The sequence below is a fragment of the Rhipicephalus microplus genome, chromosome 2, assembly GCF_043290135.1.
Source record: "Rhipicephalus microplus isolate Deutch F79 chromosome 2, USDA_Rmic, whole genome shotgun sequence".
In the NCBI taxonomy this organism is placed as follows: domain Eukaryota; kingdom Metazoa; phylum Arthropoda; class Arachnida; order Ixodida; family Ixodidae; genus Rhipicephalus; species Rhipicephalus microplus.
In genome coordinates this window covers 78,291,738-78,309,319 of record NC_134701.1, presented here as the reverse complement: position 1 = coordinate 78,309,319, position 17,582 = coordinate 78,291,738, and positions in this window count along the sequence as shown.

Here is a 17,582-nt window from a genome sequence, read left to right as displayed (position 1 = left end):
GCATTGCGCATACAGTGCCTCTATTTCGTCTAAGCCGTCCACAATGCCTATCTTGGGTATCTGAAATTCTATGTGAGAGAATGAATAATCAGAAAATTACTGGCTGCCATTTCTAGAGAAAAGCAACAATTCAGAATGTTTGCTTTGTGGGTTAGTTTGTTAATTGGAACTTGTGTAATAGTGTGGAAAAGTGGATAGCGCGATGAAAGAAATAGTGTGGGACAGGTGCTGTTCGCGCTGAGTGTTTGTTGTCATTTCCACATTTTCACATGTTGCGTGAGAAGTATGTTTTCGCTACAGCTGATGAAGCGGTCCTATGAGATTGTCTTATTACAGCCCACGTCATATATTTATAGCTCTCTCGAGTCATAAGTTTGATTACTACAGATCATTAGCATGTCAAGAGGAGCAAAATAATTATTTCACTGCTAAAGATAAAAATGAGAACAAACGCATCAAGACCGATCTAAAGCTCGAAAAGATCATATATTCACTAATTAACAAACTTGCCTTCCATGTTATCTATAATCAAGTTCACGTGAAGCGTATTGCCGTGAAAGGAGAAATAAAAAAATGTTAAATGTAAGCAGGAAAGAACATCACTATCATACTAAGAATTAGTGCTTTTGCACACAGGTATTAACGTGTTAATACCGTGTTAATTCACAGGTATTACGTGTGTGTTAATACCTGTGTTTCACACATAATACGACACACACACGCGTGCGCGCGCGCGCGCGCGTGTGTGTGTGTGTGTGCATGTGTGTGTGTTTGTGAGAGAGAGAGGGAGGCATGAAAAAATGTGTCTCAACTACAGCAGAGTGCCGTTCTCGCAGAGAGAAGTGGCCACGCTACGCAATCACTGCTTTGATGATAATATGTGGGGTTTAACGTCCCAAAACCACCATATGATTTTGAGGCATGCCTTAGTGGAAGGCTCCGGAAATTTAGACCACCTGGGGTTCTTAAACGTGCACCCAAAACTGAGCACATGAGCTTACAATTCCGCCTTCATCGGAAATGCAACCGCTGCAGCCGGGATTCCATCCCGTGACCTGCGGGTCAGCAGCCGAGTGCTTTAGCCACTAGACCACAGCGGCGGGCCAAAGTGCAATAGTAATGTAAGAAAGTACAAATAATAAAGTACAATAGAGCAATAATAACAACAACAAAATATACTTTTGGATCGCTAACGTTCATTAAACAGCTTGAGCCGTGCGACATGGGCGACTTCCGGTCGTGATCGGTGCCGTTGAGAGTTCGTAACGCCGTTAAGTACAACCTCGTATTCGAGTGGGCCGAGACGTCGTACTATCCTGTATTGTACGAAGTACCATCGGAGAAATTTTTTACTGAGTACATGTCGGCGTATCGGCGTCCATACCCAGACACGTTGACGCGGTTGGTATGCCACGAAGCGTTGCCGAAGATTGTAACAGCGGTGGTCCGTCATCTACTGATTCGTGATGCGCAGGCGGGTGAGTTGAGTAGCTTCTTCAGCGCGCTGAAGAGAGAGGGTGACGTCGAGGTTTTCTTCATCAGCGATGTTGGCCAGCACTGCGCCGAGCGTCGTTACCTGGTTCCTTCCGTAGAGCAACTTGTACAGTTGCATCTGCGTCGTCTCCTCAGGAGTACGGCCGTGTTGTATGCGAAAGTCACGTACGGAAGGATGGCGTCCAACGTCTTTTGTTCGACGTCGACGTACATGGCGAGCATGCCCCCAATTGTCTTGTTTAGCAGTTCGGTGAGACTATTTGTCTATGGGTGGTAAGCGGTGGTGCAGCGGTGGCTTGTCTGGCTATGTCTCAAGATCGCTTAAGCATTGAGCAGTAAAGGCCGCATCTATATCGGTGATGACAACATCTGGGGTGCAATGGCGAAAGACGATGTTCTCAGCAAAGAACTTGGCTACCTCTTCAGTGCTACTATTGAGTAGACCCTTTGTTTCAGCATAGTGGATGTGTGGTCAGCAGCTACGACAATCGATTTGTTTTCTGAATTTGACGTTAAAAACAGCCCTAGTATATAAGTCCATCCTGATTCGTTGGAACGGTCAGCGAAGTGAAGAAAGCCGGCTGGCCTTGTCTGCGGTGTTTTGCGTCGCTGACAGTCTCGGCATGTTCTCACGTAACGAGCGACGTCGGCGCTAAGGCGCGACCAATAGTACCTTTCTTGTAGCCTCGCGAGAGCGTGCGGGAAACACCAAGGTGTCCTGCTGTTGGATCATTGTGCAGGGCCTCGAGGAGTTTGGTCGAGGAGCTGAAGTCACCACAAGAAGGTAATTGGCTCGAAGCGGCGAAAATGTTTTCTTTTGGAGAAGGCCGTTTCGCAGCAAATACGACGCAAGTGCCCCTTTGAATACCTCCGGAACAACGGATGTACCGCCCTCGAGATATATGATTAGCCTCCTAAGTTCCGGGTTAGCCCACTGGCGTTCAACGAAGTCGTCGGCCGTCATCATTCCCAAGGAGGAGTTCTAATTCAGGTCTTCGGGTAGTTGTGGGTCGACGGGCGCTCGCGACAGGCCGTCGGCGTCGGAGTGGTTTCTCCTGGACTTGTCGATGACAGTAGTGTTGAATTCTTGTAGTCTCAGGCTCCATCGGGTGAGGTGACCTGAAGGGTCCTTCAAGTTAACTGGCCAATACGAAGTGTGGTAGTCGCTCAGAACTTTGAAGGGCCTGCCATATAGGTAAGGACGAAACTTTGACGTCGCCCACATGATGGCAAGGTACTCCTTTTATGTTGTGAAATAATTGCTTTCTGCCTTGAATAGAAACCAGCCACCATAACTAATAACCCTTTCCATTCCATCAGTTTTCGGCACAAGAACGGCGCTGAGTCCTACGCTGCTTGCGTTAGTGGGCACTTCTGTTTTGGCGTTTTCGTCGAAATGCACGAGTAACGGAGACATCTGTAAGCGTCGCTTTAATATGTGTATCAAGCCCAAAATGCTGATTATCAGCACATGCAGAAGTTATATGACCACATTTCGAAGTTTAAAGGAAAAACCTAATATTTACTGGTTATTTTAATCTTCCACAAACAGGTTGCTATCATTGGAGATATGGACATAGCCTGTCCTGTGACCTACTCATTGATATTCTGCTAAACATGAATCTCCATCACGTTGTACATGCACATACCCGTGGTGGCAATATTCTCGACTTGTTATTTGTTAGTGACGTTTTCAGCGAAGGAGTTGTTGAGATTGAGAATGGCATTTCTGATCATCAGTTGATTTCCTTCGTGGTTTCAATGAGTGTGAGTAATGTGCGGTTACCCTGGGAAAAAATGGAAGTTAGAGATTATCATAAAGCGGATGATGAATTTATTATTGATTATGTAGACTTACACCTAAATATTGTTGACAGCGATGTAGAGCTTTCTTTGCAAGTGTTTACGGGCACCATTACTCATTGTATTGACAAGTTCATTCCTTTGAAGAGCGTTAAGAAACACTTGTCCGACCTTTGGTTGAGCAGAGACATTATCCAAACTAGGCGCAGACTCAAGAGAATGAAAAAAAAGCATAAATCCAAGAGTCAAATGGTCATAGATATAAAAAATAATTTTCTGGCTAAAGTGGAAAAGGCGCGAGATAGATTTTTCAATCATAGCCTTCCTGATTTTAATACAAGCTCTCCCCAAAAGTTTTGGCGCAACCTAAGGCATTCAAAAAAGCCAAAAAAGTAAACAATAATGGTAAAATTATAAAAGACCCCCAAGAAATCGCAGAACATTTCAATGATAGATTCTGGAGCGTGTTTTCTGAATTAGACTGTTATAAACTAAGCAATGCAAGACCTGTAGTGCACGAGATTACAATTTCTCGAGAAGGTGTTTTGGAAATGCTTCTTAATCTTGATGTACGTAAATCTGCAGGCTCTGACGGGATACCGCATGTTTTTTTACGACGTTACGCAGAATAGATCTGTGTCTTTTTAACAGAGTTTTTCAAGTTATGTTTACGCTTAGAGAATATTCCATTCTACTGGCGCAAATTTTTATGAATTGGGAGTTGTCCCAATTCATAAAAAGAGACTATCTTGCAGTTTCTAACTATCGACCAGTTACAAGTACTAGTACTGTAACTATTACAGTATTATGTATTACAAGTACTTGTAGTAAATTATTAGAACTCATTGTAGCAGGTTTTATTCGCCAATATTTGATTGATCACAAGCTCCTCTCCAACAACAGCATGGATTTCGAAAGGGGATATCGACTACAACTCAGCTTGTGTCAGTTGTTCATGATATCTCTGAGGTACTTGACTCGTCCGGACAAGTTGACATGCTATTTTTCGATTTCATTAAAGCTTTTGATAGGGTGCCTTACGGAAAATTAATCTACAAGCTCGAGTGCATTGGTCTCCCTTCAAACATTATAACATGGATGCAGGCATACCTACGCCACAGGCAACAGTTCATAGAAATAAGCAATGCTCGTCCGTTGCGCGCCATGTAACCTCGGGCGTGCAGCAAGGCAGCGTACTGGGACCACTCCTGTTCCTGGTCTATATAAATGATATCTCGAAAAACTCCCTTGTGACGTGCATGTAAATTTATTTGCGGATGACTGTGTCAAATTGAAAGAAATTAGGTCGCAGAATGATCGTCAAAGCTTGCAGCAATCAGTCACTGCTATTTCAGAGTGGTGTAGACTGAGGAATAGAAATAAATGTACAAAAACAGTTTTGATGCGAGTAACAAGAAAAAAGAACCCAGTATATATTCTTATGTTCTGAGGGGTACCATAATAACCGAGGTTGACCAGTATAAATACTTCGGCGTTACGTTTAATAACAACCTTACTTGGTCAGATCAAATGTCTCTTACATGCTCTTCAGCCTTGCGCAAATTGTGGTTTTTTAAAAGAAATCTTAGCAAAGCTTCGGTGAGTAGAAAGGTTTTGGCATACAACGCAATTGTGCGCTCAAAATTTGAATATGCAGCGGTTGAATGGGATCCTCACACCAAAAAATACATCATGAACTTGGAGCGTGTGCAGAGGAAAGCTGGTAGATTTATATTTGGAAAATACAAAAGAGAACACTCTCCTTCACTTGTAATGCTTACTAATAAAATAGGTTCACTAGAACATAGCCGTAGAACTAAGTCGCCTACAGTTCCTGGACAACATAATAAATGGGAAAATTGGCCTTCATAAGCCTCATTTTTAGTATCCCTAAACACACGGTCGACTAGAAACAGACACAGCTTTTCGCTCACGTCAATATTCGCCAAAACCAAATTTCACATCAACAGTTTTTTTCCGCGCAACACAAAAGAATGGAACTCTTTACTTGTTCACGTCATTCAATGGGAACCTTTTACGAAAGAATTAAAAAACCACTTCTCTTAATATTTACTGTTTAAACTTTTCTTGCGATTGCGTCGTGAATCCCGTGTGTCTTGCTCTGTACGTTTTTCTTCTTGCATTGTTAGTTTTTTTGTGAATGCCTTGTCATTGTATTATTGTATTTGCCACTCCTGCATGGGCCAGCAGATTGGCCTGCAGTATCAATAAATAATAAATAAATAAATAAATAAATAAAATTCTTTAAATGCTTTTTCCTGCGGGTTTCCCACTTGAACTTGACGTCAGCTCTCTTAGGGTTAGTATGCGGCTCGGTGATGCGCGCAAAGTTGTTGACGAAGAGCCTGTAATAGGCGCCCAGGCCGAGAAATCGACGCGCAGCCTTTTTGTCTGCGGGCGGCGGAAGTGCAGCGATGGCGGCTGTCTTCTGCGGATCAGGTCTGGCTCCGGACTTGCTTATCACGTGGCCCAAGAACAAGAATTCCTCGTACGTTAGGCGGCACGTTTCTAGCTTCAGGGTGAGTCCAGAAGTCTTGATGGCTTGAAGTACAGCTTCAAAGCGCCGAAGATGCTCATCGAAGCTTGAGGAAAACACGACGACGTCGTCAAAATGAACGAGACAAGTCTGCCACTTCAATTTTGCCCGCACTGTGTTCATTACGAGTTGTAGAGTCGCAGGTGCCAATCAAAGACGGAAGGGCATGACCTTGAACTTGAAAAGGCCGTGTGGTGTTATAAACGCAGTTTTTCTCACTCTCTCTCGTTTACTTTGATCTGCCAGTAGCCTGTCTTGAGGTCAATCGATGAAAAGTATTTGGCGTTATAGAGTCGATGAAGGGCGTCGTCTATTCAGGGGTGAGGGTATACGTTCTTCTTCGCTATCTTGTGACTCGGCAATAGTCAATCCAAAAGCGTAGTTTTCCCTTCCTTTTCTTCACTAGCACCACCGGGGACGCCCTTGAGCTCTTTGAAGGCTGGTTAATGCCATCGCGGAGCATTTTGTCGACTTGTTTCTTTATGCCCTCACGTTCTCGGGTCGAAACTGCATACGGACTCTGACAGAGTTGCCTGGCATTTTATTCTATTATGATTCCATGTTTCGCGACAGGCGTCTGTCGAATTCTCGATGACGATGAAAAGCAGTTCTTGTATTTCAAGAGCAGGTTCTCGAGCTGCACTTGTTTATGCACCGGAAGGCTCGGATTAAGATAGAAAACTGCTTGAAAGGTTTTAGTCGTCCGAGTATAATCGACGGAATCGTTGAGGGCGAAAGCTTTGCTGGCTTTCAGTATCTCTTCGATGTAGCAACCGTCATGCCTTTGCCGTCATCACTCTTGCATTCCCTCCTCGCAGCTCGGCTATTCCTCTGGCGACGCAAACTTAACGGTTGATAAACAAGTGTTGGTCGTCTTCAACGACGGCTTGCATGTCTCTTGATTCTTGAGTGCCAACGAAAATGCTGACGCTGCAGCAAGGAGGAATGATGACTTAATCTTCAAGCACAATCAAGGTGTAGCTTCTTGACGACGTGTGCAGCGGCAGTGCTTTTTTTTGCGGATAGTGTTATGCACTTCGCTCTCAGGTTGATGACCGCACCATGGAGGCTCAAGAAGTCCATTCCAAAAGTAACATCTCTCGAGCAATGCTGCTGCCCGACGCTGCTTGCAGGATAAATGCGACTGTCAATGGTTACTCTAACTGCGCAGATTCCCGATGGTGTCTCTAGGTGATCTCCGATTGTACGGAATTCAGGGCCTTCCCAAGTGGTTCAAACTTTTTTCAACTTCGTGGTGAAAGTCACACTCACGACGGAATAGTCGGCTCCGGTGTCGACAAGAGCTGTGACGTTGTGGCCATCGATGAGAATGTCGAGGTCGCTAGTTCATCACCTGGCATTGTGGTTGGGTTGCGGCGTCAGATCACGGCTACGATGGTTTGCACCACTGTTTCAATGTTGCGTACTGAGGACTTCTTCTGGTCGTGAAGTTTTGATGTCGGGGCTACGTTGAGGTGACGGAGGGTTCTTGAAGTTTTGTTGTGTTGGTGTCATTGGTGGTGGAGGATATTCGGCACTTCGTCGTGCAGCAACCGCACCTCCATCGCTTGCTGTACTTAGTTTTCCTGATACGGCCTAGGAGACCGGCCGCGACTTGTGCCAGTGTACCGACGACAGTGCGGTGACATCTAGCGGCCGAGTGAAGGTGAACGAGAATATCCTCGGGGTGTTTTCTGCGTTCCGGCGGAACAGTCAGCGATGTCATGCAATCTTTCATCCCACTGTGGACACGGCACATCGATGGCGAAACCACGTAGTCCCAGCTGGTGGTACTGGCAGCGGTGGTAGGTGTAGCCAGCTTCCCCGCAGTGGTAGCAGAGACGCGCGTGGTCGAGGGCGCGCCACACGTTGGTTTTTCCCGGAGTATTGCACTGGCCGGTGGGTGGACGGTATGGCGTCGGCGGTTGCAGTGTTGGTGTCTGGCGACGAAAATGTGGCGGCGCGGCCTCTTGACGTAGACGTCCAGTATAGGGTCGGGTAGCCGCAGCATAGCTCATGGCTTGCGGTTGAGGTTGCGATGTCTCAAAGATACTCATTGATTGATGAATTTTCTCTCTGACGATGTCTGCGATCGACGAAACTTCAGGCTGGCACGACGGGAACATTAGGCGAAGTTCTTCGCGCACAACAATCCTTATGGTCTCGCGCAGATCATCGGAGCTCAGTGGTTGTATCTCTGCATAGCCTGGAGACGAGCGGCGGTTGAATTGTCGTGTGCGCATCTTGAAGGTTTTTGAATAGTTAATTGTTGCTGCTGAGAGGAACTCCTGGACGGTTTTCGGTGTATTTTTCATCAATCCCACGAAGAGCTTCTGTTTGACCCCTTGCATGAGGAAACAAACTTTCTTCTCCTAAGGCATGTCCGGGTCAGTGTGACAGAATAGGCGGGTCATTTCTTCTGCGAAAATGGCAACATTTTCGTTTGGTAGCTGAATCTGGGTCTCTAGCAAAGCAGGGGCTCTCTCTTTGCGAGCGACGCTCGCGGATGTTTGCAGGAGTGCGCCGCAGAAGACATTGCACGTTTGAAGCGCAGACTCCCAATTTTCGAGCCAGGTTCTTGCAATGCGTTCTAGGTAGAAGCCCCTGTGACGGAGCTTATATTCAGTGTCCCAGTAGTTGATGGCGGCGACGCAGTCGTATGTGTCTAGTCAGGTCTCCGGGTCTTGGAAGGACGACTTGCCAAAAGTTGGTGGTTCCCTGGGTTGATGCATGACGATCGTGGGCTGTGACGCAGCGGTTGTCATTGCCACCGCAGTCGAGGTCATTGCCTTGGTCTTCCGCGCCTTGTCTTGTAGAGGCCCGTACTCCGGTAGTAAACCTTGCTACCGGCGGCTTGTTCGCAGCTCCTTGTTGGCGTCGGTGTCTTCTCCGCGGCTTGCGCTGGGTTCACGGCTTAACTGGGGCGTCAGGTACATGAACGAAGCTGCACCTCGACTAGATGTCGGGGGGTAATGACGTTGCTAAAAGCAGCAAACGGATGGTCGGAAAATAAACTGTTCATTCAGGCCTAAATTGTGGTCCCGTAAAAGGAAAGTAAGATTACAGCAAGACAACTGCACTGATAGAGCCGAGCAGAGCATCGGCCGTCAATCAACTCACAAGCGGCGAAGTGTGTCGGCATTTATACACTTGTCTTGGAATGTTCTAGCGTTGTTGCTAGTGGCGCCGTAGATTCCACAATAACCTTTAATGTTCACGAAGTAGGCGTAATTCTAACAAAACCATCTACTACAGCCTGAAAGCTTTTTGAACAACGTAGAGTGGTTTGCGCTGAACGTAGTGTAACAGGTTAATAAAATTTCAGGAAAGAAACGTGGCAATATGTACCTGAATATCTAAATAATTGAAAACATACCTACAGAAAAAATTATATTTAAATAAAGTAAATTATTTTTAAAGAGAAAATTGAAAAATACCTAAGAAGTAAATAATGTCACTGAACGTGAAAACAACTGTTCCATTTGGAATAATTTGATCTGTCACAATTCCAAAAGGGTATGCGCAAAAGGGCACTGCATTTGGGGGCGCGGCCTGAATGTTCTCGCACCGACTCGCTATGGCTTGGCATATTTTAGTGGCGTCTGTGGGGTTTTCATAATTCTTTAATGCTAGAAATGAATACATTAGGCACTGTGAGAGCGAGAGACGCAGCATAAGAAATTTCGGAAACGTTTTTTAGAAAAATGAAAATCGTAGACCTTTTCAGCAATTTACTTGCTGCCCACAGGTATCCACCGCCAAGTAGCGCCAATACGATTCAAAGTTTGCTACAAATAAATTCCTACACTTTCAACAATAAACTACTTGTAAGAATCAGTGTTATTGAAGGGCCAGTCAACAGACTCCGAAACGCGCTGGTAAAGCATGCGCATTTTCCCTGCGCGTGACTAACATCCTTCAACGCGCCGTGACGGCAACTCGGCGATCGGCTACATTGGCTTCATTACTGTTTGTTGAGACCTGGTTAGACCAATCGACAATATGCGTGCTGCGTCATGTCACTTATCACGGAGTTGACGTCACTGCGCATTGAAGGAGGTTTGTCACGCGCAGAAAAAATGCGCGAGCGTTTTCAGCGCGTTTCGGAGCCTGTTGACTGGCTTTTTAACAATGTATTCGTGCCGGTAAGGAGCTATTATGTTTTTGGCAGGAGTTTATCAGCAAATATCTGGTTTATTTACTACGATAACTAAATGAGTGGCATAAAAATAATTGAATATTTCCCCCTAATCAGCTGTGTGATAGGTGTATGAGTGCAAATCGCTTCTTATACTATTTTATTCTTACTTATATTCTTCAAATAAGTGCTTCAGGTCGGCCATATATTCTCTTGTATTAGCAATAAAAAAATCGACAACTGGCCAGAATGGGTGATCAGATTCTGATTGAAATGTTGAGACCACAAAATATAGTGACAGAATACAGCAATATTATAGTGTTATGGCAAGCATTTATAATTTTGATATCATGATTCAATGTAACAAAAAGTGCCACGCCACAAGCTTAGCGGAACAGCCTTGAAGCTGGAATATAGAACATGGTGACGAGCACTTCGCTATACGTAGTCGCGAAGTTCGATGCTATCGTGCACGCCAGTCCTCAAAAATGAAGTATGGAAATTATTAACCAGTGCCGCTCAATTCTGCACTGCGTACTTCGTAAAAGTGTTTGTACAGTGAGAAGCGGCGCTGTTGTTTCAGCCGCCAATAGAGTGACCTGGAATATGGCACTGGACGAAACCGAGCCATGACCATGCGCGGGGAGTGCACGCATTCGCAGTAAACCGGTGTGCTAGAACACAAATCGCTGTCGCGCTCACTGTTTGCAGCATGTAAGTATGCGACTTCGCATTCGCTGCGGATAGAAACATTTTAATTAAAGATGTTTCGCGGTGTTTTTCACTTTAACATTCCAAGATTAGACTTACTGACCGCTAAACTTTCCGTTGCGCTGAAAAGAATAGACTCTATGAAAATTCGTTGTCGTTCCCTTTAACTCATCCAAACAGGCATCGACCTTTATAAGATTGTGTGTTTTATTACGCACAAAATATCGAAGCTCATGCTGCAAAATTTTGTAAAGCTCATTCAAGCGCTGCCAAAAATAAGCACGGACATATAAAACTGATTTATTCAATTGATTTTTTTATTTAACATCTCATTGTGTTGGGCTGCCAAACTGTTTGTAACGCACTTCCCCGGTAAGCAATGTGAACAGATCACCATAATTAACTAAGCTTGTAGCTGGATGGTTGCGGTAAAGCTAGCCAAGCAAAAGCCATGTGCACGCATACATCCTTTCCTTCATCTTGTTGCAGTGCACACAATGATCACCTTTTGCAATTTACTTCACTTCTTTAGCTGCAGCGGAGAAGGATGAGTAAGTAATTATGAATGCATGTACTATGTTAACAACTGCCAACTTTTTTTTTTTTGAAAGAGTACCTGCTGTACGCACCTCGCCGTACGCGACGCCAATAAGGGTTTTTTTTTCTAAACATCTGCACTGGCCTCGCTCAGTGGTATACCGAGGTGGTGCTATAATGTCTGTGTCTCGTTCCAGCTTGAACCTTGGTGCTTTTTTTCTTTCTTTTCACCTTGAACATGACATATGCGACGGAACCTAACAGTTGTGTTGATGTTGCGCAAAACATTACCACCGAACTTGGATGTTATTTTGGGCTGATAACAGCTTGAGCTATGGTACCCTTTCATGTTCGCATTAAATGGTGGCCAAAATACCGGTTCTATGCGTTATATAGTTCGATTCCACAACCACAACTTGTTTGAATTGACTCCATAGGTTGTGGAATGCAGTTATCATTCAAGGTCTTGTGCGTATTTGGTAGCACCATGGTGAAATGGCGCATTATGTAACGTCAAATAAACGGCCTCTTTTGAATCAACATGTTTATTCATGTACAAAACGCGAAGTAGAGGCGCCACGTTTGATCTACAGGCTGTAAGCATCTGTCGTCAATTTGATCCCGCAGCACACGTCATGTCATATTTTTTTCGTCTTGACGATTACACCACACGTGATATTAGTTGGGTCATTTCCTACAAGTGCGAAAAGCCCTTTTAAAAATGTTATGTGGTTATTCTAGATGCTTTTTTTCTAATTTCTGATTTGAAGGCGAGATCTGACAATAGCCTTCGAATTTTCATGATGCGCATTATTGCTAAGGTACACCTACTTTTGAAATATGGCATGTCTTGAGGTAAAGTGAGGGGCCCCATGTTACAGCGTCGATGGACGCAACGTGTCGAAAGACAGTGTCACGAAAGGGAAATATGTGCACAAAATGACACATTCCCATTAAAAAATATTCGTAGTTCTATTACGCTGCCCAAATGCACGTCATTGCATTCGTGCAATGACAAGCACTGTTGAGGTATAACAATCATGTAATCATCTTATTTCATTCACAGAAGAAGACTGTGTGTCGATTTTTTTTTACTATATGAATGTGTTTTTACGTCCAGTAATATCACATTTGCTTTTTGGCCTGAAGGGGCGGCTCCGAGAACATGTGGCTGTTCTGCCTGTCTACAGCTGCCGTGCTCTTCATGGTGACCATGTTTTTGATGCTACTTGTGATGGCCGCTGGAGGTAAGCAAGTCGTCAGGCTCTTAAAAACAATTCACGATTTTGATCTGGTGCATGATGTCTGAGCATGTGTATTTTGACATTTTTATGCATTGGTATTTATGAATACACAAGGTAATTTGTCGTTGCTCCCATGCATAAAGTGTAAGACACATGGTGCGATTTAGTATCCGATGCGGCACGCGACGCCGCACTCCGCGTACGACGGTTCACTGCACATGGGGCGAACAGCCATCAGCGCTCAGGCTCCGTCCACATACGACCCCTCAGCTTGCACGCTTGGGCGACATCGTATTCTTTTTATTAAGCGCAAAATAAAGAAGCTCACACAGCCATGCCTTGTTGTCTAATAACATCGCTAACAAAGCTACGCCCTCGCGAGCGACAAACATCGACACAGCCCACATTCATTATCGACTCCGAACGTAGGCCTAGCAAGGACGACGTTCTCGGTAGCGGCGCTGTCTTTCCAACGCGAGCTCATTGTCGAGCGCTTCTTTTTACCAACACGATAAAAACTCGTACCTTATAATACGCTTTCACCCATGCAACTAGTTTAATCGACAGTCTCGATGTAAAAACCAAAGGTGGGAACGAAGCGGGCTGGTTCGCCGAGACCGCCGGTGCCACTGTTTGTTTACCTGCGAAATGGACTTCCATCACGGCTCCACATCTCATTGTTGGTTCGAAAACCAGTGTTGCCTTGCAGAAATAGCAGGCTTCAAGCATCATTTTATGAAATAATCACTTATTTCACGCCAGAAACAGTGTATCCATTGTTTTTGATGCCACTGGCAATGGAGATATCCAAAAATACGAGGGTGATCAGAGTGGCGAGGCAGAAACTTGCGACGGCGCCCACCTGTGGCACCCCTTGTCCGCTCCGGTGCTGCCGATGGCTGCGGCTGTCAAACCGGTGCGGCTGCTGTGCGGTTACATTCAGCAAGTTGAATGCACGCTAGGCGTGCAAATCGTCGCTGCATGCTGCTGGACGCCTGGTGAATGCGGCTGTTGGCACGAACAGCCATATGGCAAATCGCATCAGTATTCGCACCATGTGTCTTCCGCTAGCCGACACGGTTGGTTTTCGGGAGCAAAAGCAAAAACATGTAGCCTCATGTAGACTCTAAGGAAAGTAGGTGTATATCTAAAGGCGAATGAGTTTTTTTTTCGTCATCTTGTTTTCGTAGTTAGAGTAGAAATGTGTGCTGTAAAGACATGCTGCTGATTATTTGGCTTACTTGGCAGGAAGTAGTGACACAGTAGCGTTAGAAATTTTCTTGACTCATTATGCTTAACATCTACGTTCAGTATATAAGCGTAGAAAAAGGCAAAGGTTTCTGGCTAACTCTTCCAGACTAAACGCAGCGCTGTTCGATGAACAACTTTAGTATTGTCAAATTCAGAATAATGCCACTATAGGTAATGCTTTATGCTTGAAACTGTCGCAGTGGTGTGAAACTCCTGAATAATATAGGTTTTTTTTCTTCATTTGTGGTAAACGTTATTTCAGAATCCACAATTTCAGTGTGCTTCTAAGTAACACCATGGTTTTGGTGCGCTAGATCTTCCCAATGAATATTTTTAGTCTTTTGGCACAACAACTCATGATACACTGCGTCTGTTGAATGTGCGGTACAGTCCACTGTTAGAGGACGCGACTGCGCGGTCGGAGGTCCGCGGAGCGCTTACTGCTGGCTAGGTTTCGAAACGCGGTGCATGCGCATTGGTTCAAGAAATTGGCGCATGCCCCGCGCCTCTGTCTGTCACTTCTCTGTTCATTCATTAGGCGTGTGCCAACAAGCAGTGTCCCTTCGCGCTTTTTGTTTTCGAACTGTAACTAAGTGAAAGTCATTATCATCATCATAATCATCATCATAATTATTATCATCATCAGCCTGATGCAGAACAAAGGCCTCTTCCATGTTTCGCCATGGGAGCGGCCATTGACATCAACTCGACCTTAATCAGCCGATTTTAAAGGTCACAAACACAAGCTAGGAATGTTCACTACATTATACTTGTCTGTGGCACCACTACGCTGATCTAGTGGCTAAGGTACTCGGCTGTTGACTCGGAGGTTACGAGATCGAATCCCAGTTGCGGCGGCCACATTTTCGATGGAGACGAAAATACTGTAGGCCCGTGTGTTCAGATTTGCGTGGACGTTGAAGAACCCCCGGCGGTCAAAATTTTTGGAGCGCTCTAGCCCAGCGTGTTTGATACGCATATATACAGTGGTTTTGGGACGTTAAACTTGACATATCAATCAATCAATCAATCAATCAATCAATCAATCAATCAATCAATCAACCTGACTTGCCTATTATCAAACGCGGGCAGTTGCTGTGAGAAGTATGTGAAAAAAAACATCCCAGGATTATCGGTGATAGCTTAGAAAAAACTACAGCAATAAATAAAGCTGCGTATTTTTGCGCTTGCTGGAAATCCCATGAGCAGTACGCACAGCTAGGTAAGCTAAGTTGCACAGCAAATATACTGAAGCGCTTTACAGCGCTTCCATACACGCAGGGGGTGAATTAGCAGATAAAGTTGGGCACGCGCTGCCCTTAGGATTCTACATGCGTGTGTGCCCTATTTACAAATCTCAATGCCAGGTAGCACCGCGCTGCCCATTGGCCATGAGTTCGCATGTTCGCTCTAACACTGGACCGTTTTGTACATAGAATGAAAAAAAAGCGTTTTAAAGTCCACATCAGCATTTTCAGAACCACGAGGTCTAAGAGAACTTCAAAATTTTCAGCGATTGGTTATTGTATTAGGTCAAACTTTACACCCCATCTTGTTACTGCGTTTAGCAACAAGCTTGAGTTACAGTTATTCAATTTTTCTAGCATATTGTGGCCTTGAAACGTTTGGTGCGGACTGCACATACACTCAGAAAGAAGGTATAATTAAAGCCGACGTCTAGACAGGCGATTTGTCTACCTCTAGACTCGAGAACGAGAGGTACTTCCATCAAAACCTCGCCTCCAGTCACATTCTCTCGGCAGGAACTTGCAGTGTTCCGCTGATCTTCTTTCGTGTCTGTTGCGCATAATTCGTGCACCAGTTGCTCAACTTTTCATATTTCACATTACGCTAACTTTTCTGCTGCCTTGAAGGAAGTGCTACAACTGAAGACTGCGTTGACTGCGCTGGCGTAGGCTTCGACGGTCGCAGCGGCTCAGGCGGATCTGCATATCCACCAGTTACTTACGCACGAGGTTTGTATTGCTTGAGTATTTTAACACCACAGATATTTGGCTTGTCGAAAATTTCCCACCACTCAGCGATTTTAGAGTGACCGGCGCAGCGGGCACCGAAAGTAATTGCGGTTAAGAAAGCTTCTGAGGCTTGGTGCAATTACAGTTTGCTAAACGATCTTTATTTCACGCCGCCTTAAAATTCACTATGAACCCATAAAAGGACTGCGTGCCGACGGTTGAAAACTCTTCAAAGCAGAATATTTTACATGCGGTGAACTCCCTGTGTTGGTTCAGATAAATTCGCATGGCGTGGCATCATTTTTGTGCTATTTAGCTTGCTCAAATAACAAAGCTTTGGAGAAGCGAAAAACCCTTACTCACGAAAATGAATTATTGTTGTATGCGAGCTATGAAACGTTTCCGACTGTTAGAGTGAGAAATACTATTAAGGCAATGGTGACTCCTAGTGGATGTAACAAAATATATTATAATTAGGTTGGTAAATCATGTAATAAAAACAACTGCTTGAAGCTCCAGTAATATGCTGAAATGAATGGGGACTAGGTTTTTAGAGCATAATTATTTTAATTTTTTAAAAAGTTTGCTGCTGAATCGTAGAGGCAACTTGTAAAATTATGTCAACATCTCCGGAAAGCTCACAGCTGCCTTGTTTCTTCACAAGAAAAGCTAAACTATTACAATCGAGAAAAATGCCATACCAGAAGGTACTACGTCTTTATTGATTCGCAATAATGAAAAGAAAAAGAGATGACCACTTGCCTGTGACACAGGGCCACAAAGAAATCAAGGCCTCCAAGCCCTCATTTGCATTACCTGCGTCCATCTGCTTCGAGTAGTGGATGAATTCACCCTCGCGCTGCCAATTGCTAGCTTTCTGGTTCGTTCAGTTGGTAGAGTGACCAGCTCGGAAGGACATTGGTCCCAAGTTTCGTCTCTGAGCCACGTTGAATTCTATCCAACTAAAAAGATTTTCTTTCTGAGAAATCCGTATGGATTTCCTTGTGGCGTCGTGTCTCAAACAGGTAGTTCACCATTTTCTCTTTCGTAACACTTACGCCACCTTGCGGGTCTCCGCAGAACTCCTTTGCAGTGTTTTGCAATGTTCCTTTTGCGGTTAAAAATGTGCTAAAGTGACTGGATTGGGCAGGAAGGTAGACAAGTATTAATGAAAAGTATCTCTGCAAACTACGATTCCCGTGCCTAATAGTGGCCTACAGCAATCATGGTCAGAAAGCGCAAAAATGATTAAATACATTAAGCGAGAAGCTTTAAAAGACAGTGGTACATGCGTACGACAACAATAAAAACAAAAACGAAGAGCCCAGCGATATTGAGAGATCTGATAATTGGTAGTTAACTTGTGCACTCTGAGAAATTATCTATTCATCGGTCAATCTGTCACAGTGAAGCATGCTCGTTAAATGAATCTAAAAACAAGAGCTAAGCAAAGTGTTTACAGAAGGTATTTTGAAGTAATGACTGTCAACTTACAGCTGTATATGAAGCTAAAAGTGCGAAATTGATGTATACTGCCAATACTAACATACGATGCAAAAACATCCAGGACGAAAAAAAAAAAAAACCGGCTGCTCTCACACCCTGCGGGAATCATGCGAAGCTGTCGGCGTGTTATTGCCTGTGCCGAAACATTCGGCTTTAAGCCTAGCGTTTTGAAGTGGATCGACGTGTTTTTGTGAGTGTTAGCACATTTCTTACGGTCGAGAAACGCTGGTACATAGCTTGCCAAATTTTGAGAATTTTACTTTGCCATGACAGCGAAGTCGACAAAGGTACTACATTCACGTTAACAGGAGATGACGCTGGTGTGATATAGGTGTATATGTAATGTTTATTTTTATTCATTTTCT